The sequence below is a fragment of the Pleurodeles waltl genome, chromosome 9 (assembly GCF_031143425.1).
Source record: "Pleurodeles waltl isolate 20211129_DDA chromosome 9, aPleWal1.hap1.20221129, whole genome shotgun sequence".
Taxonomy (NCBI): domain Eukaryota; kingdom Metazoa; phylum Chordata; class Amphibia; order Caudata; family Salamandridae; genus Pleurodeles; species Pleurodeles waltl.
In genome coordinates this window covers 859,527,427-859,554,948 of record NC_090448.1, presented here as the reverse complement: position 1 = coordinate 859,554,948, position 27,522 = coordinate 859,527,427, and positions in this window count along the sequence as shown.

The following is a 27,522-nucleotide window of genomic DNA, read 5'->3' as shown; positions in this document are numbered from 1 at the left end:
GAGGTGGAACGACCTATGGGGGAAGGTGCGTTCCGTGGTCTCAAGACACCACCTGGCGGTTCAGCGGACTGGCGGTGGACCCCCACCTCCTCCCCCACAACTAACAACATGGGAGGAGCAGGTCTTGGCGATTCTGCATCCTGAGGGCCTCGCAGGAGTAGGTGGAGGAATGGACTCTGGTAAGACAAAGCTTTACTATTACATCCCCCACCCTACCTGCATGCTATCACATACCCCCACCCTCACCCTCACCCCCAGCACCCCAACACATCACATATGTCCCAACATCACAAACCACTCATCCCAACACCAAGCCCTGCATGCAACAACAAAGCATGGACACCCATCACCAAAGCATGCCCACTGCACATACCCATACACCACCCTAAACCATCATCACACAAGCTCCCACACAGGAATGCTAGCACTGGGGCACACAGTCACCCACCCATTGCACACCATTACACACACAGATTTAATAAAGATCCTTTTATACCCCTGCAGGACCCCTACCCAACGTCACCGGACAGGAAGGTCCACACATGTCCATACCACCAACAGAAGAGGCCCACAGTGACTCTCCACAAGGCCCTCTCCTCCATCATGGGAGCCTACCACCACTCCCAGGAGACGATGGCAACGGTACTGGCCAAGTTTCAGGAGACCCAGCGCATGCAGGAGGAACAGTATATGGGCTTCAGGGAGGAACTCAGAACCATCAGCTCCACCCTGGGCACCATCGTAGGGGTGCTGAAGGAACTACTCAACACCAGGAGGGACACCGTGGCACTACAAGGGGCCCCTGACACTAGCATGGACAATGAACTGCCCACCACCTCCGCCGGCGTTAGTGGACAGGACGCCGCGCCACAGGACCACCACACCAGCACCCCACCCCCTGCAGATGGAGAACCACCCCGCAAGCGGTCCCTGAGATCCAGGAACAAGACAGAGAACAATGCCAAGACCCCCGCCAAGAAGTGAGACCACCCTGATTGTCATCCTACTGTCCCACTTTGTCACCCTGTCCATAATTAAACTGCCCCAGCTCCACTTCCTATGCCCATATGGGCAATGCACCTGTGAGACTAATAGACTGGACTCTGCCATGGGCACTCCTCCGCCATCACCCCTCACCATTTCACTACCCCCTCCAATTTTGAGCATTTAAATAAACACCTAAAGCACAAAATGATCTGGAGTCTGTCTGTGATTTCGAAATAGTGTAACAATCCACGTCTGGCTGGGCTTAGTTGACAGCTCCTTGTGCATTCACTCAGACACACCCCAAACACAGGGTACTCAGCCTCACTTGCATACATCTGCATTTTGAATGGGTCTTCCTGGGCTGGGAGGGTGGAGGGTCTGCTCTCACACAAAGGACTGCCACACCCCATACTGGGACCCTGGCAGACAGGATTGAACTGAAAGGGGACCTGGTGCACTTCTTAGCCACTCTTCAAAGTCTCCACCACTTCAAAGGCACATTTGGGTATAAAACAGGGCCTCTGCCCGACCTCATCAGACACTTGCTGGAGAAGAAACCTGAACCAGAACCTGCATCCTGCCAAGAAGAACTGCCTGGCTGCCTAAAGGACTCACCTGACTGCTTTCTACAAAGGACTGCTGCCTTGCTGTTGCCCTGATGCCTTGCTGAACTCTTGCCTGGCTGTAAAAGTGCTCTCCAAGGGCTTGGATAGAGCTTGCCTCCTGTTCCCTGAAGTCTCAGGACCAAAAAGACTTCTCTTTTTCATTTGGAATTTCGTGCGCCGAAAATTTCGACAAACAGCTTGCTCTGCGGTGAGAAAAACGCCGCACACTGACGCTGATCGACGCAACGCCTTCGGGACGACCGGAACTTCGATTCATGGCCTCGCAAGGACAACGCCGCCCGACTTCCAGAGGGGAAATCGACGCAACGCCTGCCGTGAGAGCGAAACTTCAACGAACAGCCCCGCAGAACGACGTGCAGCCGGAAAACAAGCAGGAGAATCCACGCACAGACCCCGGGACATCTGGTAATCCCGCGACCCACAGAAAGATACTGTCCGCGCGCCAGAAAACGACGCACAACTTCCCCGCGTGAAAAATAACGACGCAAGTCCGTGTGTGCAGGGGAGAAATCGACGCACACACCGTTTTTCCACGTATCTCTTCTTCTGCGGCCCTTTGCGGAGATGTTCCACTTTAAATCAGGAACTTTGTGCTTGAAAGAGACTTTGTTTTCTTTTTAAAGACTTAAGACACTTTATATCACTTTTCAGTGATATCGCTACAATTTCACATTGCATCTTTATTCGTTTTGACCTGCAATAATCCAAATAAATATTATATATTTTTTCTAAACACTGTGTGGTGTATTTTTGTGGTACTTTATGGTGTTATTGTATGATTTATTGCACAAATACTTTACACATTGCCTTCTAAGTTAAGCCTGACTGCTCGTGTCAAGCTACCAGAGGGTGGGTACAGGATAATTTTGGATTGTGTGTGACTTACCCTGACTAGAGTGAGGGTTCTTGCTTGGACAGAGGGTAACCTGACTGCCAACCAAAAACCCAATTTCTAACATTGGTGATCAGCGGTGAGGATAGGACTTGTATTTGTGCAGTGACATACAGTAGCTAAGAATTTCACTACCTACCCACAGTTGAAGGTCAACTTGATTTTTATCTCTTGTTTTGCAAATTCGTTTTCCTGACAATTTTCAAAAACTAAATCCTCACTCAACATGTCTCTGACTGGATCTCAAGTAGGAGACTTTGACCTAGCCATGTTGGATACATATACAGTCAAACAGCTTTGAGGGTTCTGCAGGGTGATGAGAGTACCCACCCAAGGGGCCTCCAAAAAGGAGGACTTTCAAGTGGCGCTGAGGGCCTGGGCAGAAGCCCATTTAGAGGAGGATGATGAGGCAGAGGAGCCAGAAAATGACCCCTCAGAGGATTTGTTGCTATCAGTGGATGATGTCACCACTGCAATTGTGCCCCCTTCCAGACCAGGGAGCAGTGTCTCTGTGCAAAGCCTGACCGCAGAGGAAAGGAGAGAAGAAAGGGAGTTCCAATTGCAAATGGCAAAACTGAAAATTGAGGCCCAACAGGAAGACAAGAGGGCAGAGAGAGAAGCCAAACAAGCTGAGGCTGAGAGAGAAGCCAAACAAGCTGAAGCTGAAAGAGCAGCCAAAAAGGTGGAAGCTGAAAGAGCTTTGGCTAAAAATAAACTATTGTTGGCTCATGAACTGAGTCTCAAGGAGCTGGAGATCAAGGCGAGACAGTCTGAATCCAGCAATAATGGTGGCAGCATACAGACAGGACCTGCTGGAGAAAAGAAGGTTTGTATACCCAAAAATGCGGTGCCCAGTTTTGTGGTGGGAGATGACATAGATAAATGGTTAACTGCTTATGAAGTTGCACTAAGGGCTCATGAGGTTCCTGAAGGGCAATGGCGGGTAGCTATGTGGGGTTATGTGCCGCCATTGGGGGGGACACACTTCTCACATTGGATCAACCTGATCAAAACACATACCCACTTCAGAAAGCCACTTTACTTGCCAAGTTTGGGCTGACCCCTGAGGGATACCGTCAGAGGATCAGGGACAGCACCAAACAAACCACACAAATATGGGTAGATTTCTTTGACTTTTCCAGTAAGGCACTGAATGGATGGGTGCGGAGCAACAAAGTAGATAATTATAAAGGGTTATATGACTTGATTCTGAGAGAGCATATGCTCAGTACTACTTATACAGAGTTGCGCCAGCACTTAGTAGATAGTAAGCTGACTGATCCCAGGAAGCTTGCTGAGGAGGTGGACCTCTGGGTTAGCACCAGAGTGTCCAAAAAGGTACCTGGGGGGGACACCCACAAAGGTGGTCAGGGTTCCCAACAGAAGAAAGAGGGGGGAGATAAACTTACAGATAAGGAACTCTCCAAAGGCCCCCAAAAGAATTCCCAGGGAGGGGGTGGCAATCATTCCTTTTCCAGATTTGGGAAAAAGCCAGGGACTTCTGATAAATCAGGGAGATCCAACCCCAAATGCTTAGAGTGCTACCAATATGGTCACTATAAAGGCGACCCCCCGTGCTCCAAGACGGCACTGTCCACTACTGGACAGACACCTGGGTTGACTAGTGTAGCGCTCAGGGGGGAGATAGACCCAGATAGCTTTGGGGAGAAGGTAGAGATTTCCCTAGTGTCCCTGGGAGAAGGAGAAATGGTGCCCAAAGCCCACATGCCCCAAAATACTTCCAAGTACAGGCAGTGGGTTACCATTGATGGGAAAAAGGTGGAGGCTCTGCATGACACAGGAGCCAGTATGACTACTATCAAGCGTCAGCTGGTGTCAACAGAGCAGATAGTCTCTAATACATTCAACCAGGTCATAGTCTCTGACAATCGTGAGAGTCACCTACCGGTGGCTCTGGTTCCCTTTGAGTGGGGGGGGTCTCTGGTACTCTAAAAGTAGCTGTGAGTCCTGCCATGCCTGTAGATTGTCTGTTAGGCAATGATCTTGAGCATACTGTTTGGAAAGAAGTAGAGCTCAGATCTCACCTGGAGATGTTAGGGTTACCTGAGTGGGTCTGCATGACCACACGGTCCATGGCTGACCGAGAGGGAAGTCAAGGGTGTCTGGAGCCTGGAACAATGGCCCAGAGAACTGCCAAGAGGAGGGGCAAGGGGCGCGGGAAACCGATCCCAGAAGTTCCTGCAGTGGTTGACGGGGCTCCTGAGGAGGAGGCTCCTCAACCAACTGGGAAAGACATTGCCACCCTAGGTGATCTACCTGAGCTTGCTGGCTGGCAAGTTGAGGGTGGACCCACCAGGGAGGAATTCTGCAAGGCGCAGAAAGAACGTCCCACTCTAGAGGGTCTGAGGAAGCAAGCCTCAACCCAGGCAGCAGGTGAAGCCTCTGGCGATCACCACATATATTGGGAGAATGATCTCCTCTACAGTGAGCCTAAGGTTCCGGCCATTGGGGCAGCGCGTGCGCTGGTGGTCCCCCATTGTTACCGAACCTTCCTACAGGGTCTGGCTCACGACATTCCCCTGGCAGGACATTTGGGGCAAGACAAGACCTTTGCCAGGCTTGTCACCCACTTTTATTGGCCCAGAATAAGGGCAAACTCAGATACGTTCTGTAGATCTTGTCCTACATGCCAGGCCAGTGGTAAAACAGGAAAAAGGGCTAAGACCCCCCTGATTCCACTTCCTGTCGTTGGCAACCCCTTTGAAAGGGTGGGCATCGACGTTGTTGGTCCATTGGACCCCAAAACTGTCCTAGGCAACAGGTTCATCCTCGTTTTGGTAGACCATGCCACCCGTTACCCAGAGGCAATCCCTCTGAGGACCGCAACTGCACCAGTGGTGACCAGAACTCTAATGGGGATATTTACCCGTGTGGGATTCCCAAAGGAGATAGTGTCTGACAGAGGCACGAACTTCATGTCTGCATACATGAAGGCTATGTGGGATGCGTGTGGGGTAACCTACAAGTTCACCACACCCTATCACCCCCAATCTAATGGTCTTGTGGAGAGATTCAACAAGACCTTGAAAGGCATGATTGAGAGGCGTAAGTGGGACGTCCTCTTACCATGCCTTCTCTTTGCTTACAGAGAGGTACCCCAGAAGAGGGTAGGGTTCAGTCCCTTTGAGCTTCTCTATGGATACCCTGTCAGGGGACCCTTAAGCTTTGGCAAGGAGGGGTTGGAGAAAGCTCCAAAGGCACCCCCTCAGGATGTGGTCAGCTACATGTTGGCCCTCCGCAACCAGATGACCTGCTTCTGGAAAGAGGCCAAAAGTAAACTTGACGCCAGTCAAGAGGTAGTGAAACGCTGATATGAACAGAAGGCCACCCTCGTAGAGTTTCATCCTGGAGACAAAGTGTGGGTAATGGAGCCAGTAGAGCCTAGAGCTCTCCAGGACCGCTGGACTGGCCCATTTGAAGTAAAGGAGCGGAAAGGGGAGGCCATTTACCTAGTGAACCTCCAAACCCCTAGGAACCCCCTAAGGGTGCTCCATGTCAACCGACTGAAGCCTCATTTTGAGAGGTCTGAAATCATCATGCTTCTGGTCACAGATGAAGGAATGGAAGAGGAGAGGGAACCTCTCCCGACCTCCTCTCTGCCAAAGAAGGTGATGGGTCAGTGAAAGGTGTCATTCTCTCTGACTCCCTGACTCTAAACCAGAGAGGAGACTGCTATGAGCTGTTGGAGCAGTTCTCCTCCCTGTTCTCCCTTACTCCTGGACTGACCCACCTCTGTGTTCATGACATTGACACAGGTGACAGTCTCCCTGTGAAGAACAAAATTTACAGGTTATCGGATAAGGTGAAGGCCAGCATCAAGGAGGAGGTCTCCAAGATGTCAGCTTTAAGGGTTATTGAGAAATCCAGTAGTCCCTGGGCCAGCCCAGTGGTTTTGGTCCCTAAGAGTACTGCCCCAGGTGCAAAGCCAGAACTCCGGTTCTGTGTGGACTACCGGGGTCTCAACTCAGTCACACGGACTGATGCTCACCCCGTCCCCCGAGCTGATGAGCTTGTTGACAGACTGGGCACTGCCAAGTTCCTGAGTACGTTTGATCTTACTTCAGGGTACTGGCAGATCGCCCTGACTGAGGGGGCTAAAGAGAGATCCGCATTTTCCACACCTGAGGGCCATTACCAATTCCGGGTGATGCCATTTGGGTTGAAAAATGCCCCCGCTACCTTCCAACGGTTGGTTAACGGGGGTCCTAGCTGAAAAGGATGGCTTCTGATCAACCTACCTGGACGACATAGCTGTCTACAGTTCCAGCTGGGAGGAACACCTGCTCCACCTCAAGGAGGTGCTTCAGGCCCTGCAACAGGCAGGCCTGACCATCAAGGCTAGTAAGTGCCAAATTGGGCAGGGTCCGTGGTGTACTTGGGACACCTAGTGGGTGGTGGCAAGGTGCAGCCACTCCAGGCCAAGATTGAAACTATCAGGGCCTGGCAACCACCTAGAACACAGACTGAGGTGAGAGTCTTTTTAGGCCTCACAGGATACTACCGCAGATTTGTCAAAGGCTATGGTACCATTGTGTCCCCCTTGACAGAACTCACGTCCAAGAAACAACCTAAGTTGGTGAATTGGACAGAGGCTTGTCAGAAAGCCTTTGACTCTCTAAAGGAAGCCATTTGCACGGCCCCCGTACTCAAGGCCCCTGACTACTCCCAGGAATTTATCGTGCAGACAGACGCTTCAGAGCATGGCATAGGGGCAGTCCTAGCACAGCTAAATGAGGAGGGCCTAGACCAACCAGGATTCTTTATTAGCATCAGGCTATTACCACGGGAACAGAGGTGGAGTGCTATTGAGAGAGAAGCTTTTGCTGTGGTCTGGGCACTGAAGAAGCTGAGGCCATACCTGTTTGGGACTCACTTCCGGGTTCAGACAGACCACAGGCCCCTCAGATGGCTCATGCAGATGAGGGGTGAAAATCCTAAACTCTTGAGGTGGTCCATTTCCCTACAGGGGATGGACTTTATGGTGGAGCATCGCCCAGGGGTTGACCACGCCAATGCTGATGGTCTCTCCAGATACTTCCGCCTTAGTGATGAGAGCTCCCAGGAGGTCGGGTAGCTCTCCCCACTTTCAGCTGGGGGGGACACGTGTTAGACCTGACAGCCTTAGGGTGGTCACCCCTAACTTTTTGCCTGCCTCCCTCCACTTTTTGGACACTGTTTTTGCTGGCTTTTAGACTCTGCGCACCTTATCACTGCTAACCAGTGCTAAAGTGCATATGCTCTCTCCCTTTAAAACATGGTAACCTTGGATCATACCTGATTGGACTATTTAATTTACTTATAAGTCCCTAGTAATGTGCACTATATGTGCCTAGGGCCTGTAGATTAAATACTACTAGTGGGCCTGCAGCACTGGTTGTACCACCCACTCAAGTATCCCCTTTACCTTGTCTCAGGCCTGCCATTGCAAGGCCCGTGTGTGCAGTTTCACTGTCAGCTCGACCTGCCATTTAAAAGTATTTGCCAAGCCTAAACCTCCCCTTTCTCCGCATATAAGTCACCCCTAATGTGTGCCCTAGGTAACCCCTAGAGCAGGGTGCTGTGTGGGTGAAAGGCAGGACATGTACCTGTGTAGTTTACATGTCCTGGTAGTGTTAAACTCCTAAATTTGTTTTGCACTATTGTGAGGCCTGCTCCCTTCATAGGCTAACATTGGGGCTGTCCTCATACAGTATTGAACTGGTAGCTGCTGATCTGAAAGGAGTAGGAAGTTCATATTTAGTATGGCCAGAATGGTAATACCAAATCCTGCTGACTGGTGACGCTGGAGTTAATATTACTATTCTAGAAATGCCACTTTTAGAAAGTGAGCATTTCTTTGCACTTAAATCTTTCTGTGCCTTACAATCCACGTCTGGCTGGGCTTAGTTGACAGCTCCTTGTGCATTCTCTCAGACACACCCCAAACACAGGGTACTCAGTCTCACTTGCATACATCTGCATTTTGAATGGGTCTTCCTGGGCTGGGAGGGTGGAGGGCCTGCTCTCACACAAAGGACTGCCACACCCCCTACTGGGACCCTGGCAGACAGGATTGAACTGAAAGGGGACCTGGTGCACTTCTTAGCCACTCTTTGAAGTCTCCCCCACTTCAAAGGCACATTTGGGTATAAAACAGGGCCTCTGCCCTACCTCATCAGACACTTGCTGGAGAAGAAACCTGAACCAGAACCTGCATCCTGCCAAGAACTGCCTGGCTGCCTAAAGGACTCACCTGACTGCTTTCTACAAAGGACTGCTGCCTTGCTGTTGCCCTGCTGTCTTGCTGAACTCTTGTCTGGCTGTAAAAGTTCTCTCCAAGGGCTTGGATAGAGCTTGCCTCCTGTTCCCTGAAGTCTCAGGACCAAAAAGACTTCTCTTTTTCACTTGGACTCTTCGTGCTGCGAAAATTTTGACGCACAGCTTGCTCCGCAGCGAGAAAAGCGTAATTTGACCGCGGTGCGGTCTTTGGGCGGTTTCCGCCCGGCGGGTGGCGCCCGCCGCCCGCTGGACTCGGAATGAGCCCCTTTATATCACTTTTCAGTGATATCTCTACAATTTCACATTGCATCTTTATTCATTTTGACCTGCAATTATCCAGATAAATATTATATATTTTTCTAAACACTCTGTGGTGTATTTTTGTGGTGCTATATGGTGTTATTGTATGATTTATTGCACAAATACTTTACACATTGCCTTCTAAGTTAAGCCTGACTGCTCATGTCAAGCTACCAGAGGGTGGACACAGGATAATTTTGGATTGTGTGTGACTTACCCTGACTAGAGTGAGGGTTCTTGCTTGGACAGAGGGTAACCTGACTGCCAACCAAAAACCCAATTTCTAACATAGTCCATGAGGAATCTAAGCAGATGTCACACAGTGGGACCCACATCTGTGAAATTGTAAGGGAAAGTGACAACTCAGTGACCATACACTGGGTGAAAACGACAGACAGGAGAGAGGTAGTAGTGTCAAAGTACATGTAGTAGGTGGGTTTGGATTTCTACCTGTGTCTCACTGGAAATATTGCAGGATCATTGAGTCCCTGTTGTGCATGTCTTCTTCCTCTGCTTCCTCCTCATCACTGTCCACAGGCTCCACAGCTACAACAACACTCCCATCTGGACCATCCTCCTGCAGAAAAGGCACCTGGCGTCGCAAAGCCAAGTTGTGAAGCATACAGCAGGCCACGATGATCTGGTACACCTTCTTTGGTGAGTAGAATAGGGATCCACCTCTCACATGGAGGCACCGGAACCTGGCCTTCAGGAGGCCGAATGTCCGCTCGATCACCCTCCTAGTTCGCCCATGGGCCTCATTGTAGCATTCCTCTGCCCTGGTCCTGGGATTCCTCACTGGGGTCAGTAGCCATGACAGGTTGGGGTAACCAGAGTCACCTGCAAATGGCGAGGGACAACTGTTAGACACACACTAACCTGGAGGGATAACCCCAGACCCAGACAACCATTCCCACTGACTTGCTTCCAGGTGCTCACCTAAGAGCCACACACGGTGCCTCTGGAGTTGACCCATCACATAAGGGATGCTGCTTTTCCGCAGGATGTAGGCGTCATGCACTGAGCCAAGGAACATGGCATTCACATGGGAGATGTACTGATCTGCCAAACATACCATCTGTACATTCATAGAATGATAACTCTTCCGGTTTCTGTACACCTGTTCACTCCTGTTGGGGGGGAGCAAAGCCACATGGGTCCCATCAATGGCACCTATGATGTTGGGGATATGTCCCTGGGCATAAAAATCACCTTTCACTGTAGGCAAATCCTCCACCTGAGGGAAAACGATGTAGCTCCGCATGTGTTTCAGAAGGGCAGACAACACTCTGGACAATACGTTGGAAAACATAGGCTGGGACATCCCTGATGCCATGGCCACAGTTGTTTGAAAAGAGCCCCTTGCAAGGAAATGGAGCACTGACAGCATCTGCACTTGAGGGGGGATTAATGTGGGATGGCTGATTGCTGACATCAGGTCTGGCTCCAACTGGGTACACAGTTCCTGGATTGTGGCACGGTCAAACCTGTAGGTGATTATCAAATGTCGCTCCTCCATTGTTGACAGGTCCACCAACGGTCAGTACACCGGAGGATGCCGCCAGCTCCTCACATGTCCCAGCGGACGGTGCCTATGAAAGATAACAGCGAGCACAGAGTCAAAGAACTCAGAGGTACGTACCCACAGTTTACCCAGAACACCAATCATACACAAAAGGTGCCCTGTATGTGTGTTGAGTCTAGGCCTAGGTATGTGTGACGCAGTTGGAAATGAAGCCATGTGGGCCCCTGAAATGGCGGCTGCCTGACCTCTAAAGTGGGACAATGGGATGTGAGGTAACTGCGCTGGCGTTGTACACCGTCGTGGTAGGCGGTCGAAGACCGTGGCGCAATGCTGCATTGGTTAACATTGGACCCTATGGGTCCCAGGAGCCAATGACGATGTACGCCCGCGGTAACGGTACGCACCGCCGCGGACGTGACTGCCATTTTCTATCTGTTCAATCACTCGATACCTGATCATCGACAGGAGAGGACCTACACTGCAAGTGCTGCTGTGACCTCGGTCTGGAAGAGACAATGGCTCGTGCGTCTGGGGAAAGGGCCCCTGCCTTCACATCAGAGGAGTTGGAGAAACTCTTGGACGGGGTCCTCCCCAGTACAACCTACTATACGGTCCTCCAGACAAACAGGTAAGTACACAGGGAGCATGTTGTATGGGCTATGCCTGTGTGTAAGAAGGAAGGGGGCAGAGTGCTGCGTGCATGAAAGACGGTGAATGCATGTGCCACATGGCAAGGGTAGGGATGGGGGCCAATCACTTTGACGGTGCAGTTGGTAATGACTTCTCTTCTTCCCCTGTACACTTCATGTAGGTCAGCGCCCACCAGAAGAAAGATATTTGGCGTGCCATCACCAAGGACGTCCGGACCCTCGGGGTCTACCACAGATGGAGCACCCACTGCCGGAAAAGATGGGAGGATATTTTCCGCTGGAGCAAGAAGACAGCAGAGGCTCAGCTGGGGATGGCCTCCCAATGTGGGAGGGGTGCCCGTCGCACCATGACCCCCCTGATGTTCAGGATCCTGGCAGTGGCCTATCCGGAGTTCGATGGGTGCTTGAGGGCTTCACAGCAGACACAAGGTGGTGAGTACACTCTCATTCTGCTGACTTTGCACGCAGTGGAGTTGTCTGGGTGGGGGAGGAGGGCTGTGGGTTTCCCTAGGCCAGGGCGAGTTCCGTAGGTAAGGCCTCTCCGTTAGGCAGGCCATGTGGCACCCCAGCCCACCTCTGTAGAGTGCCAAGTACAGCTATTCATGCTCCTGTGTCATCTATGTGTGCAGATGTCATCCATAGCCTTGTAGGCCATTTCCCAGGAATTGAAAAGTGAAGCCCAAGAGCGCGACGTAGTGCAGGGGGCTTCTGTGTCTGTCTTGTCCGTCAACGGTAGCGGAAATCCATGCACTCAACATGTCTTTCTTCTGTCGTCCCCCCCTTTTTGTGGTCTTCCTGTTCTTGTGTGCATTAGCATCATCAGGCGGAGGAGCAGTGGCACCGGAGCAGGAGGGAGCTGCATCCCACATGTCCCTGGAGGGCGAGACTACAGACTCGGAATTCACCAGTGGGACAGAGGGCGAGGGCAGTTCCACAGCGGGGACAGGAGCTGATACCAGCGACACGGACTCCTCCTCTGATGGAAGCTCCCTTGTGGTGGCAGCAACATCTGTGCCCCCGCATCTACAGGTACAGCCGCCACGCCCCCTACCAGCACAGCCCTCCCAGCAGCCTCTCAGCCTTCGCCCCGTGCCCGCTCACCCAGGAGGGTGGGCATCACCTTCACCCCAGGCACCTCAGGCCCTGCCCCAGTCACCCCTGCTGCCCTCAGTGAGGAGGCCATTGACCTCCTCAGGTCCGTCACTATTGGGCAGTTTACCATTTTGAATGCCATCCAGGGTGTGGAAAGGCAGTTGCAACAAACAAATGCATTCCTGGAGGGCATTCATTCTGGTCAGGCGGCCCTTCACCAAGCTTTTCAAACTCTGGCCTCAGCACTGATGGCAGCCATTGTCCCCGTCTCTAGCCTCCCCCCTCCAACTTCCTCCACCCATTCCCAGTCCCCTGTACCTCTGCCTATCCCAAGCACACCATCAGACCAGCCTGCACACACGTCAACACACAAGGGAAGCTCAGGCAAACATAAGCACCACACATCCCACAGGCACTCACGCAAGCAACACACACATGCAGACACACCAACATCCACTGCCTCCACTGTGTCCCCCTCCTCGTCATCTCCCTCCTCCCTCCCAGTCTCTTCTACACTCACACCTGCAGCACTACCTCTAAAGCCACTACGTCCCTCACCAGCACACCCACCAGCAAACCCCGCTCACGTGCAGTCACCGCCCCCACTACCATTCACACGTCCCCTGTGTCCTCTCCCAGTGTGTCTGTGACGCCCCCTCCCAAGATACACAAACGCAGGCACACACCCACCCAATAGCCATCCACCTCACGACAGCCTCGGGCGCATGCACCTTCACCCAAAGTCACCAAACGTACACCTCCTACTACCACCACCTCTTCCTCCACTCCCAAACCCCCTCCAGCTACCCGTCCCAATGTGTCCCAAAAACTTTTCCTGTACACCCTTGACCGTTTTCGCACACCTTCCCCTCCCCGTCCATCTCATAGGTCCTGAAGTTGCACCTCAGCCACAACATCCCCGGGACCAGTGGTGCCTGTAGTCACCGGTATGTGGAGTGCACCGGCCACCAGGACAGCCAGTGTGGCACGCAGCCACAGCACAGACAGTCTCCCACCTGTGAAGCATCAGAAGTTGGCCAGTGCCTGGCGGGAGAGGGGGGAGACTCCAGCCACCAAAGCCACTCCCAGGGGTCCCGTTGGGAGTGTGGAGTTAGCTGTGACACCTTCCAAGGTGGGGAAGGGCCACAAGAAACCCGGCAAGTCTGGGAAGAGCTGCACGCCGGAGAAGACCGCCATCATCAGCCCAGCTGCCCAGGAGACCACCGCTAGCCCCAGCCCAGCTGCCCAGGAGGCCACCGCCAGCCCGACCCCAGCTGCCCAGGAGGCCAGTCCCAGCCCACCTGCCCAGGAGGCCACCGCCAGCCCCAGCCCAGCTGCCCAGGAGGCCACCGCCAGCCCCAGCACAGCTGCCCAGGAGGCCACCCCCAGCCCCAGCACAGCTGGCAAGGAGGCCACCGCCAGCATCAGCAAAAGCCCCGCTGGGCCATGAAGGACCGCCAGCACAAGCCCCGCAGGGCCATGAAGGACCGCCAGCACAAGCCCCGCTGGGCCATGAAGGACCGCCAGCGCAAGCCCCGCTGGGCCAAGAAGGACCGCCAGCACAAGCCCTACTGGGCCACGAAGAACCGCCAGCAAAAGCCCCGCTGGGCCATGAAGGACCACCAGCACAAGTCCCGCTGGGCCATGAAGGACCGCCAGCAGAACCCCGCTGGGCCATGAAGGACCGCCAGCACAAGCACCGCTGAACAGGGCACCACCAACTCAAGCACTGCTGAACCGGGCACCGCCAACTCAAGCACCTCTGAACAGGGCACCGCCAACTCAAGCACCGCTGAACAGGGCACCGCCAACTCAAGCACCACTGAACAGGGCACCGCCAACTCAAGCACCCCTAGCCCATGAGCGGCAGGGGCACTGACGCAACTGGGTCCGTCATGGGGTGAGTGATGCACTCTGGGCACCAGTCCCCCTCCAGAACAAGTGGAGAGATCCATCCACTACCTCTGTCCTTCACAGGATGAAGCACTCTGGGCACCAGTCCCCCTCCAGAACCAGTGGAGAGATCCATCCACTACCTCTGTCCTTCACAGGATGAAGCACTCTGGGCACCAGTCCCCCTCCAGAACCAGTGGAGACTGTTATCCACTTGAGAGACTGTGGCTTTGCACTCCCCAGGATTGAACAGTGGGCAAACCACCCACTGTAGAGACTTGAGAGACTGTGGCTTTGCACTCCCCAGGATGGAACAGTGGGCAAACCACCCACTGTAGAGACTTGAGAGACTATGGCTTTGCACTCCCCAGGATTGAACAGTGGGCATGTGGCCCCCTCGTGGATTTGGCATCGTGCACTCAAGCTGCTGAGGTGCCCCCCTTTCCCTCCCCCTGAGGTGCCTGTTTTCTTGCTGTCTGATGCCCCTGCAGTGTTCTCTCCGTCATCGTCGGAGATCTTGTGTGGGCCTCGCCCATACCGTGTGGTCCCAGTGTTCCACGGACTTTCTTTGTGCAGTACCTGGACTACTATGCCTGGTATATATTTTGTACATGGTGTATATATATATTTCTGCCTACTTGTTTGTAATATAGTTCGATGGTTACACTCATTTCCTTTGGTCTTTGCATTCTTGTGGGGGGGTTTGGGGGGTGTAACTGTGATGTATTGATATGCATTAGTGTGTGTGTTGTAGTGGGTGAGGGTGGGGGTGTTGCGTGTGTGTGTCCCTGTTTTTGCCTCCCCCCTCCCTTGTGTCGTACGTGCAGTACTCACCGTGGTCTTCGTCGCCGGCGTTCGTGCTCCTGGTAGAGGAGCAGGAAGACTATCGCAGGTAGGATTTGGAGTTCCGTTTCCATGGTGACCTCGTTTCTCGTGGAGTGTGTAGAGGTGAGCGTTTTCCCTTCGAAATTCCTGTTTCCGCCGTGTTTTTATCCGCGGTAAATCCGCCCCAGAAAATGTTGCGGATTGGCCTGTCATAATACTGTGGGCGGTACATTGTCTCCTGCCTGTCTGTTGGCGGTGACTGTTGCGCTGTTTGTTTGTACCGCCGTGGTGGTCGGAGTGTTAAAGTGGCTGTCTTTGTTGGCGGTTTCCGCCACGGTCATAATTGCTATTTTTTTACCGCAGGCCTGTTGGCGGTCTTACCACCGCTTTAACACCATCCGCCAGGGTTGTAATGACCACCTAAGTGATTTGCCCAGAATCACAGGCTGCTGAGCTGACACTGAGACTCAAGCCTGGTTTCCTAGCTCCTAAGTCAGCAGCTCTAGCCATTATGCCACATCCACTCATTCACCTTACAGAGTAAAAGTATGACACTACTGTCAGAATTTACACATCACTCACAGATTAGGGGCACAAACTAGTAACTGAAATTTCTTTCCTGTAACAGGCAAGGAGCCAACCACTACCCAAAGCACTCTCATTTCTCAGAAATGTACAGCAAAGGTAATAGACATGACTTATAAAAGAAAATACAAAAAAAACTAATAGAATAAATACACTATCCCGTGCGGTACCTATACAATTATGTGAATCCTGAAGAGACGGATTTTTCTATTAAAAGGACTCACACCCACTGTTGGTTTTATCAGTGGCATGCTTCATCATAGAATTCTCACACAGATGCACATATGTCTCTGGGTGAGTTCAACTTTGAAAATTTCAAGAACGCTCTTTTGGGGTACCTATTTTGGGTCCTTTATTTTTAAATTGTCTGAGGGTACACTGACAGAATCAGTCTCAGTTTTATTAGTGATAATTGTAGCTGTACCCTTGGCAACTGTTGTCTAGAGAGTTCTCTATGTACTCTGACATCATATGTTGGGACAAAAGTTAGGTCTACATGTTTCAGCCTAATGGTGCCAATAGGTCAGAGACTTTCTTCAGGACCAAAAATAAACGTAGATCCCTTATGGTGCTGTCTAGGTTTCTATTTTGGAAAGGATAATAGCACCCTATTTTGTGCTCTATCATTCACAATCATGCATTTTTAAATACATGGCACTCAGAAACTCATTTACCAATTCTCTTGTGGTATTTCCACAGTGTATCCTACTCGATACCGCTCTTAGGGCCGGATGTACCAAAGGGTTTTCCCCATACTATGTCTATGGGAAGATGTGTTCGTACATATGGCCCTTAGTCCCTATTTGTGCCCAACAGAGGTACCCGGGGTGAATCTGCCTTGTAGTTGGATATTTGTCAAAGGTTCTGAACCGGCATTTGTGTCTACAGGACCCTGGCTCCACTACATCTACAGTAGATCTACCTTTATTTTTGGTCCTGAAGAAAGCCACTGAGGCTGAAACATGTAGACCTAACTTATGACCTAATGTATTATGTCGTAGTAGATAGAGAACTCTACAAACATCACTGGCTGTTTTTAATCTGCCAGGGGTACTGCTACCATAATCACAAATACAACTAAGAGTTATTCTGGTCAGTGTACCACTTGACAGTTTTAAAATACAGGCCCCAAAAAAGTTATCACCAAAAGGCTCCTTTGAATTTTTCATGGTTGAGCCCGCTCAGATACCTGTGTGTATCTAGGTGAGGACTCAGTGGTGAAGTATGCCACTAACACAACCAACAGGGGGTGAGAGTCCTTTTAATAGAAAAATGAATCTCTGCTGGGTGGACATAATTGTATGGGTACTGCAATATATATATATATATATATATATATATATATATATATATATATATATATATATATATATATATATATATATATGTATATATTTTGCAAGCTGAGTGCTTGCACTTCATAAATGCCTTTGTCTCTCTGTTTTGATAGAAGCAACAGGAGGTGCCTCTTCACTGATTTGGTTCATTTGTGTGGTAATGTGAAAGGTCCAGGGGTGGGTGAATGAGTGCAAGGTTGAGCAACTTAGGGGTAGATTTATACATTTTGACGAAACATCTCTTCATATTTATCTTTATTATTAATATCTCTAATTAGCATTTTGGCTTCGACAGTCCCACCTCTGATGACTAAATATGTCATCACACTACCTTTACCATCATCATTTTCACAACTCAATCTCCTAAGTGTTTTGTCTCCTTCTCAACTCTTCTCTATAAATTTTTTCCCTGTTTCGTTCTTCCCTCCTCTGATTATTTTTAGACCTTTTCATTGTAATCCTTTGACACAATTTACACAGACCCCATAATCCTAATATGCAAGCAATTACAATTAATATTCCCTGTATGTTAGTGATAATACCCCATTCCAAATCTTACTAAGACAATTTCCCACTGAAGCAAATCCCTTTCCGACTTTTTCCCAAACACCTGATTTCTTCAGTTCTTTCAAATCCTTACTTGAGTTAGTCAGGTTAGTGAATAAGTCTGTTATCTCCTTACTGTTATCTGGTATAGAAGCATCATAGCTCTATCCGCAGCTAATTCAGTATCTATCAGGAGTATTGCCCCTGTACAATTTGTCAAAAAAACTATGGATTTGGGCCTAGATCTCTGTACTGGGTGTGAATGTTTGACATTGTTCGGCATTCCGTCCATCACTTGTACTTTTGCATTTGCTGCCCCAAGCGGGAAGGGTATGCCCAGACGTGGGTCCCAAGCTCCCCATGCCACTTGAATCAAGCTAGCCTTGCTGATGAAGGGTGATACCCTGAAACCGGTCCTAGGATGCTTGTTTCCAGTCCAGGGAGTACCTGGCTTGGAAATTCGGGCTGGACTGTTCTCATGGGGAACAGGGTGAGGACTGATTTGCATATGGCTGGGACCGAACTGGAACAGCATGGGTAGCAAAAAAACGATGGATTTAGGCCCAGATCCCTGTACTGGGGGTGAAGGTTTGACATTGTTCGGCATTCCGTCCATCACTTGTTCTTTTTGCCTGTAAAATTTGTCAGCATGTTATCCACAATAGTAGACAACTTTCGTATCTTGATGGAATTCAGGATGACTCCCAGTGAAGGAATCACTGCACCAAAGATATCTCCCACAACTGCAGAAGAGGTTTCCCTCCTTTGTCGCTTATGATGTAATTCAGTCAATTTCGGAAACTACTTTAAATCATCTATCTTATATATCTTTGGGGAAACGATCCCCAAATAACATGTCTCATGCCATCCTCTTGGAAGACGGTAATAAGCATTAAGCACACAAATATAATAGATACGAGGAATCGCAGGGTCCTGACAATTCAACATAAAGGTCCACTTACTCTGAAACCGAAACACATGCTTACATATATGCTTATATACAAAGCTTCCCCACGTGTAATGCATCTAATGCTAATTTTCCTTGCGGTTTAATTGTAGTGTAAGCATAATCATTCTCGTAAGTCCTTTTCTCTATGCCTTTTTATAATTTTTCTTTTAATGCCTTTCTCCTGTCATCAGTATGCCATGTCTCATGACATGTTTTCCCCCCAAGAAAACACCGTAAACCCTATTTACAGTATAAATATGGAGCTAGGTTTGCACTGAATTAGTGTAATTCAGCGCAAACCAAGTATAAATATGGGCATTAGTACCCGAGTAATGAGTGACTGAGTGACTGGGTAGAGGCATAAGTTGATTGCTTTAAATTATAAGCTAACTTATTTGCTGTTCCAATGCTTGTTTTGTGATTTCAGTTGCCAATAAATTATTGCATAACATATGTTATTCATGCACAAATTATGTGTTTATCACTTCAAAACAGTAGTTAACGAGTAATTTTGAGAAGACAGGTCAAAAAGCAGCATCATTCCAGAAAACAGTCAGTTAAAGTGAATAGGTGCCAACGCCATCTGTCAAGCTTTCATTGTCATTGAAATATTTATTAGACAACACATTCTTCACAGTGATGTTTAAGGCCATGGACACAAATATAATGAAAATATATGGTGCTCTTGCTCGTTTCTATAACTTTATATTTGTACATTACTAAGGCGCATTCAAATGTTTGCTGTCAAAATATTTTTTTCAAATGTAAGAACGTGGGTAATTATTGTAGGTGAGGAGCCCATGTCAGCACAACAAAACACAATCCTTCTAGGTCACATCAGATTTCACTGAGAAACTGTGCTTAACCTCTGCTATCTGTGGCAAAATCGGCAGGCAATTCTTTAGAGAAATATGTGATAAATTTGAAATGTACAAAACAACATCAAATTTACTAACACCACACGGTAAACTAGTTTAGCAAAATCACACAAATGTAATAGAGTAAATGCCACAGAAGATATTAAAAATGGAGTAAGAAAACCGTGGTATGAATTTAAAGTAAAAATCTTGCTAGCACGCCGCGTCCTTAGTAGGTAAACCCACAAGGGGACACGTATAGGTCGATTAATCTTTTGATTCGCATGGAGTACCCTAGCTACGGTGTAACCAATGTGCATCAATAATCAATACACAAAACAATAATCAATAAGCAAATTATTAATCAACAGTTAATAAATCACACCATGACCTTTAGTCATGAATAACCACAACGCAGTAAACGTTTAGTAATTTTTATTTTCCTATTAGTCACAATACTAATTCAGGAGGTTAATTAAACTTTCTTCAATTCAATTCAAGATTAATTCATTAGTGTCCACCAATAACATAATATAATCAGAACTTGAGAAAACATGAGTTCTAATGCCTCAACATAAGCCAATAATGATGAATATGTTAATATGAGTAGCAGAGTTCAGGAAATCAATCTGTCAATCATTTGTCACCATATATGTCAGCGTCTCAGAATAGGATCCCAACCTAACCCTGATTAGCATTAGCACGTGGGACTTCATGCAAAAACAGTTTGGAACATGAATTTGGAAAAACATCTAGCTAGGAGAGAAACTATAAAACAGTGCAGTTGGTACCTGGGAAGAAAAGGCACAATAGTCAATCAGTCACATTGTCATAACTACCTATCCATGATATGGATCAGCAACAAAGTCAGTCTTCGTCTTCAGGTCATCAATAGATCAGCAACGCATCAGGCTCTCAAGAACTTGAGCCCAATGACAGAGTCTCAGATCTCTTCGAACATCCACGCCTAGCCTCCAACATCTATTCTGAAGTTTTCCCCCTTTGTCATGACATTATTATATTAAAGTTGCCCAGTCCATCCCCTAATTCCTAATTGGTCAGCTGATCACCAGTTATTCCCCTACCCACTAACTTTTATTTTATAAATCTATGAATTCTAATATTATGCTGTTCTCAGAGTGACGATTGGTTCACTGTACAATGTCCTCATCATCTGGCTCATCAGGTATCGAAAATGTTACATCTTCTTCTCCAATCAGTGTCTCTATTGTTTGAGTCCTGGAAAAGTACATCTTGTCTGCTTTACACAGTCCATGATACAATTTTGATCATCTCCTGTCTGTCAGTTCATTGCAGAAAATTCTAGCTAAGCGGACTTTATCAACATGAGCAGTTCAGGGTCAGTTCAGCACGTTAGCTTCTCTACATTGCATGATTATTCAGCTTCTGAATGAGGCCTGGCAAATACTAGGCCACAACTTCGGCTAAGTTAGCTCTACAATATAATGTAAAACATATGTTATATATCTCAATATGATATATTACTACATTATTATCACGCCTTTTCAACATTTCACATATATTTAGTCATTTTAGTATAATTCGCAAATCTTGGTAGCCACTCTCTATGGGCACATTTTCAAACGTGCACATTAATTTTCAACATTAATTATCTCTACATATTTATCATTATTATTAATGTCTCTAATTAGCATGTTGGCTTCAACAACCTCAATGAAAACTCAATGTTTATGGTATAGCTAGACCTAGCATGATTTCAGGGTGGACAAGATAAGCCTTGCAAGTCACACTGGTCACAAGCTTCACCTTGAGATTTGTTACTTTTTGGTTTACAGTTTCTTCCAGAAGGGCACTACAGGATGCTAAAGCCAGTGATGGTCCAACATAGTCAAATATTTTACTATTGAGCTCCCTTGGAAGCTTTAATTTTGGTGATGGCCCCTCATAGTGAGATATTTTATTATTGAGCGCCCTTGGAAGTTTTTATTTTGGTGCTATAAGTTGTAAGTTAGATAAATTCAGATTTCATAGCCACCAAGGTTACTTCACCTCCGCGAAGAGGGTGCTGCCTCACCCCATTCCCAAGTTTAGGTTTAGCCACTTTTTTTGTTCTCAGATTCCTTCAGTGGGACAAGGCAGGATGTTGTAGATGGCAATGGCCCAGCAGGCATGAATAGTTGTTTTCAATAGCCCTGGATACCCTCAAGCTCTTATTGGGATAAAGCAACAATTTCCAACTGGTTAGGACAAGCTTTTCTAAGGGAGCTTTCGTCTTTTGTCCAGTCCTATAAAAGTCAGAAAAATGATAAATCCCACTAATTCTTGATGCGGGAAGAGTTAAATCTGGTCCTTTTAACTGTAACTAGGCGCAGAGAACAGACACTGAGGCACACATCAGAAGTGATGGTTATGTCCAAGAAAATAATTCTATTTGAAAAATAGTTTTAATCTTAACCCAAAGAAATCTCAAAAATGTAAACTGCAAACAACTGCACAGTGACTTATCACTTAAGAGGAGCAATTGCACGGGTTAAGAATGCTGCCAAAGGTATTAAGATCTTTGCAACTTCTGGGTTGCAATACTAAAAGCCACTTGGATAGGGAAGGTAGAAAGGAAAATCTTAAAGTAATTTCCCCAAGGCCTGACGTTTTTCACTCTACTGGCCAAGACTGCCTATACATACACGGGAAACAGAGTGCATATGGTCCCAATAAACTGTTTGCATAAGAGAGCAACAAGCACCAGTAACAATTTAGTGAATCGTTTGGAAAGAAAAGCTAATCAACAAGACACCATCAAAGAAACAAAAGTAAATTTACAGAGACGCTGGAATCTTTGGGGTATTCATCTATTCAGGGAACCAGTTTTCAGAGCTGCCCTAGTGGACACAATCAAAACAAATATGATTAGGCTCCATACAGAAAGTGGTTTTAGGAAAATCTAAATGAATCCCATGAAATGGAACATTCAGCTACTCTCTGACCAGATCACTTACATTACTAAAATAGTTGCCTATTATTTGAGAGAATTTCAGCAAATCAACCAAACGCAGCTCTAAGAAAAGAGACACAGCATAGAACAGCATGTAAAAACAGAGAAATTATTTCACCTAGGGCAAAGAATTTTATTTTTAGTGAACTTGATTAATAGCCTTTTTAATTGCCCGGATTAAAACAAAAGGGGCTTAAGTCTAAAAGTGATTTAACGAGAAGGGTGGATCTTAGGCCTATGCCTTTCATAGATATAACCTTCCGCAAGAGACATGGACTAGCCTGGCATGCTCTAAAATGGAACTGGTACATGTCACACCATCTAGTTGTAACCAGTTTTCCTACCCCACAACACAGGCCACTATCTGCAAAGAATTATATATATATTAATAACCTTAACAGCAGAGTAAGTATCCAATATCGAAATGAAAGCTAAAGGGGAGTAACACCCAAATCCACATTTTAATTCATCAAATAAATTACATTTTGATTACCATGCAAAACTTCTTCTCCAATTAAAACAGAAAATAAGATACCACACCATATACAATAAATGCACGTTCAGAAAACCTGAAATATTTGATATCTTCCATATGAATATCATTTGAACCATACTATCACAAGAAGTAAGTGCTCAGTCTCTCAAAATACCTTCATATCATCTCTCTTCCCGTCAGTTTGTCTGCTGATGTTTTTTGAGTATTACAACACTATTTCACAATCTAACATTTTGTTAAACGGAAAGCGCATTATCATATTTCAGATATAGTAGGACTACAGAAAAATGGAAAATATAACATAACGAATATAAATAAATAGCAGACCCTGATTTTGCTACATACTGCTACATTGCTACATAATACTATTCAGTATTAAAAAAGGGGTCAGATGTACTAAGCATTTTAACTGTAGCAATTCAGAGTTTGCAACTATTAAACTGATTTGACACATATAGTAATCACATTTTAGGAGTCCGAATTTTGTTTCTGACACCTAAAATAGGATTTCCAACGGACACCAATTTGGTATCTGGATGGTGGAGCTGTAGGCATTACAGATTTCAAATTGTTATCTTATGTATCAATGTTTTACAAACAAAATCCTTCACAATGCATTGAAAATTTAAAAACACCTTTTAGGGTGGTGTAATTGATTCACAAACTGGAAGAGGACACTTGATTGGTAAGTTCTAGTATGGCATTTTAGATCGAGAATTGAATGAATTCAAAAAAATGAACTCATTGATGAATGCATACAAAGTACATTTATTCATATACCATACGTATTATCAGATGGTATGGTTTTGTAGGGCTGTTAGTAATAGGAGTTGTTATTACACTACTCACTGGGAGTCATTTTATCAACCTTGGAAAGATAGAAGGTAGAAATAGCTGAAATTGAAAACCTGTAATCTTATGGATGGACATACACACACATCTGACTCAGATACATTAACTTTATGAGTTATAGAACTGTGAGTTCATTCGACTGACAAAAATCATACTTAGCCCACTCTATTCAAAGCAATCATCTGTCTCTTTTTTGGCAACACAACCTATTGTGATGAAACAAGCAACAAAGCCTACAGTTCTACAAATATACTGCAGATTCCCTGTCTCCAAGCATGTTCATTTTTCATACTTTCCTCTTTCAGGCAAGATTACAAAATGTAAGTAAATTGCACACTTAGGCCCTCATTACAACCCTGGCGGTCGGTGTCAAAGCGGCGGTAACACCGCCAACAGACCGTAAAAAAAAATGGAATCACGACCACTGCGGAAACCGCCAACACAGACAGCCATTTTAACACTCTGACCCCCCACTAAGGTAGCAAGAAACACCGCGGCGGTAACCGCCAACAGACAGGCGGAAGTCAATGTACAGCCCACCACATCACAACCCACCCATCTGCTAGCTTTTCTGGGGTGGTACCAACGCCATCAAAAGCACGGCAGAAACAGTACACAGAAGGGAAACCACTCACCTCTCGACATTCAACGAAGAACCAGGACGCCATGGAGCCCGAACTACAGGTGTCACCGATGTTGGTGTATCTTCTCATCTACGAACGTCAGTGGCGCCGACCACGGTGAGTACTGCACCTAGCACACAGGGAAGGGGGGAGGAAAAAGAGAGTGACACACACACACGCAACACCCCCACCACCACCCTCACCTCCAACACCATACACACAAACAAATGCAACAACATTACATATACACCCCATAATCCACTGGAATAACGCAAGGACAAAAGGCATTGAGTCAAATGAGTGTCATATTAGAAATAGTCAGATATACGTTACAAATTCAAAAACAGTATTTACAATATATACAATATGTACATAATGCAGTCCATTGTCCACTCAAAATGTCTGTGGGCCACAGGGCCATATCACATAGGCCAAGCCCACACTTGACTCCTGCCTCAATACAGAGAAAACACTGCAGGAACATCAGGTCGAAAACACACAGGCACCTCAGGGGGACGGGGAAGAGGGGGGCACCTCAGCCGGAAGATGGTGCAACGCCACTGCTCATGGAGGGGCTCCATTCCCACAGCGATGTCCTCGGGAGTGCAAAGCCACAGTCTCTCAAGTCTCTCAAGTGGGTGGTTTGCCCACTGCCTGGTACTGGGAAGTTCAAAGCCACAGTCTCTCAAGTCTCTCAAGTGGGTGGTTTGCCCACTGCCTGGTCCTGGGGAGTTCAAAGCCACAGTCTCTTAAGTCTCTCAAGTGGGTGGTTTGCCCACTGCCTGGTCCTGGGAGTGCAAAGCCACAGTCTCTCAAGTGGAAGCCTTTCTCCACTAGTTCTGGAGGGGGCTTTGTACCCAGTGTGCTTCATCCTGCCAAGGATAGGGTGAGTGGATGCCTTTCCCCACTGGTTCTGGAGGGGGCTTTGTGCCCAGTGATGCAACACTTGGGGTGTGGCAGTTCGCAGTCCCTCATCTGGGTGTCTGAGCCAGGAGATTTGCAGTGAGCAGGATGCATGATAGTCCATGGAGGCAGGGCTAGAGTCCATCCGGCGGCTACAGCTGCACACTGGTGGTAGTGCCGGTGCTGCCAGTGGAGGAGGGAGGCTCCAGCCCCTCTCCTGCAGACTCGGACGGCTGCCCACTGGGGCTGCTGCTGCTGGCAGTGATGCTACTGTCAGTGGTGCAGGTGGCAGTGCTTGCGGAGGGGCTTGCGGCAGTGCAAGTGGCGGTGGTGGCCGCGGAGCAGGTGCTGGTGCTGCCAGTGGTGGGGGGAGGCTCCAGCCCTTCTCCTGCAGCCTCGGACTGCTATAAACAGGTGCTGCTGCTGCTGACAGTAGTGGTGCTTGCAGCGGTGCAGGTGGCGATGCAGGTGGCAGTGCTTGCGGCGGTGCTAGCAGCGGGGCTGCTGGCGGTGCTGGCCGCGGTGTAGGTGGCGGTGCTGGCGGTTGTACTGGTAGCCACCAGGCCTTCACCTGCAGCCTCGACAGCTGAAGTGCCTTGCCTGGTGTTTTGTGCCCCTTCCTCACCTTGGCAGATGGTGGTGTCACCTTGGGTCTGGCAGCTGGAGTCTTTGAGGTGGGCTTGTTGGGTGGTTGTGGCTCCTTCTCCTTGCTGAATGCTTCTTCACCTTGCCAGGTAGCAGAATGGATTTAGCCTTGGCAGTGGTTGGTGGCACACTGGCTGGGCTGACAGGTGCCCCCTTTTGATCCTCTGACAGCTGCAGGAACCATAGCGGACATGGACTTGGTGACTGAGGTGCTGGGCTGGGTTTTGGCCACCCTGGCCCAAGGGGATGGACGGGGGAGGGGTAGGGAAGAGGTCAATGTTTGGCAGGAAAATGTTCTTAGGGACACTGGGGTGGGAAGAGGAAGAGGAGTCTGCTGAGTTTGGGTGCAGGTGCATGAGCTGGATGCTGTTGGGAGGTGGATGGCTGTTGGGTGGGTGGGTGCTTGTGTTTGTGTACTTTGGGAGAGGGGTCACAGACACACTGGGAGAGGACACAGGGGACGTGTGCATGGATGTGGGGGTGGTGACTGCCAGTGAGGGGTGTGTAATGATGGGTGTGCTGGTGATGGAGGTAGTGGATGAGGATGTAGTGCATGCAGGTGTGAGTGGAGACGCTACTGGGAGGGAGGGAGGTGGATGACGAGGAGGAGGGGGACACAGTGGAGGCACTGGATGTTGGTGTGTCTGCATGGGGATGGTGCTTGTGTGAGTGCCTGTGAGATGAAGTGTGGTGCTTGTGTTTTCCTGAGCCACTTTTGTGTGTCGATTTGGGTGAATGCTGGTCTGAAGGTGTGCTTGGGATAGGTTGGGGTTGAGGGGATTGGGACTGGGTAGAGAAAGTTAGAGGGGGGAGGCTAGAGACAGGGACAAAGGCTGCCATCTGTGCAGAGGCCAGAACCTGAAATGTTCTCTGTTGGGCCGCCACACCAGAGTGAATGCCCTCCAGGTATGCATTTGTTTGTTGCAAATGCCTCTCGACACCCTGGATGGCATTCATAATGGTTGACTTCCCAACAGTGAAGGATCTCAGGAGATCAATAGCCTCCTCACTGAGGGCAGCAGGGCTGACTGGGTCAGGGCCTGAGGTTCCTGGGACGAAGGAGATGCCCACCCTCCCGGGTGGGCGGGCACGGGAAACACGGTGAGGGGCTGCTGGGAGGACGGTGCTGGTAGGGGGGTGGGGCTGTACCTGTTGTTGGGGTGGGCACAGAGGTGTCCGCCACTGCCAGGGAGCTTCCATCGGAGGAGGAGTTGCTGTCTGTGGTGTCCCCTCCTGGCACCGTCGTGGTGCTCCCCTCGCCCTCTGTCCCACTGGTGCCCTCACTGTCGGTGGATTCGGCCTTCGGGGCCCTGTGGGATGCAGCGCCTTCTGTTGCCGGTGCCTCTGCTCCTCCGCCAGATGATGCTAATGCATATAAGGACAGGGTGACAAAACAAAAAGGGGGGGAGGGACAGAGGATACACTTGGTCAATGCCAGCAACAACACTACCGTTGGAGTACGCAACTCACAGGGAACAGCCCTATGCACTAGGCCATGCACTAACAGTTACAATGCCAGTCAGCAGCCCATGGGGTACAATGCCTAACGCCATCAGCTGCACACCTGAAACAAACAGGGCCCTGACCAGCAGTAGATGCCCACTAACACTATTGGGTTTGGAGTGCTTAAGAGCCTCCCCAACAAGGGATCTACCCTGCCATGTTTGCCCTGGCCTAGGGGCACCC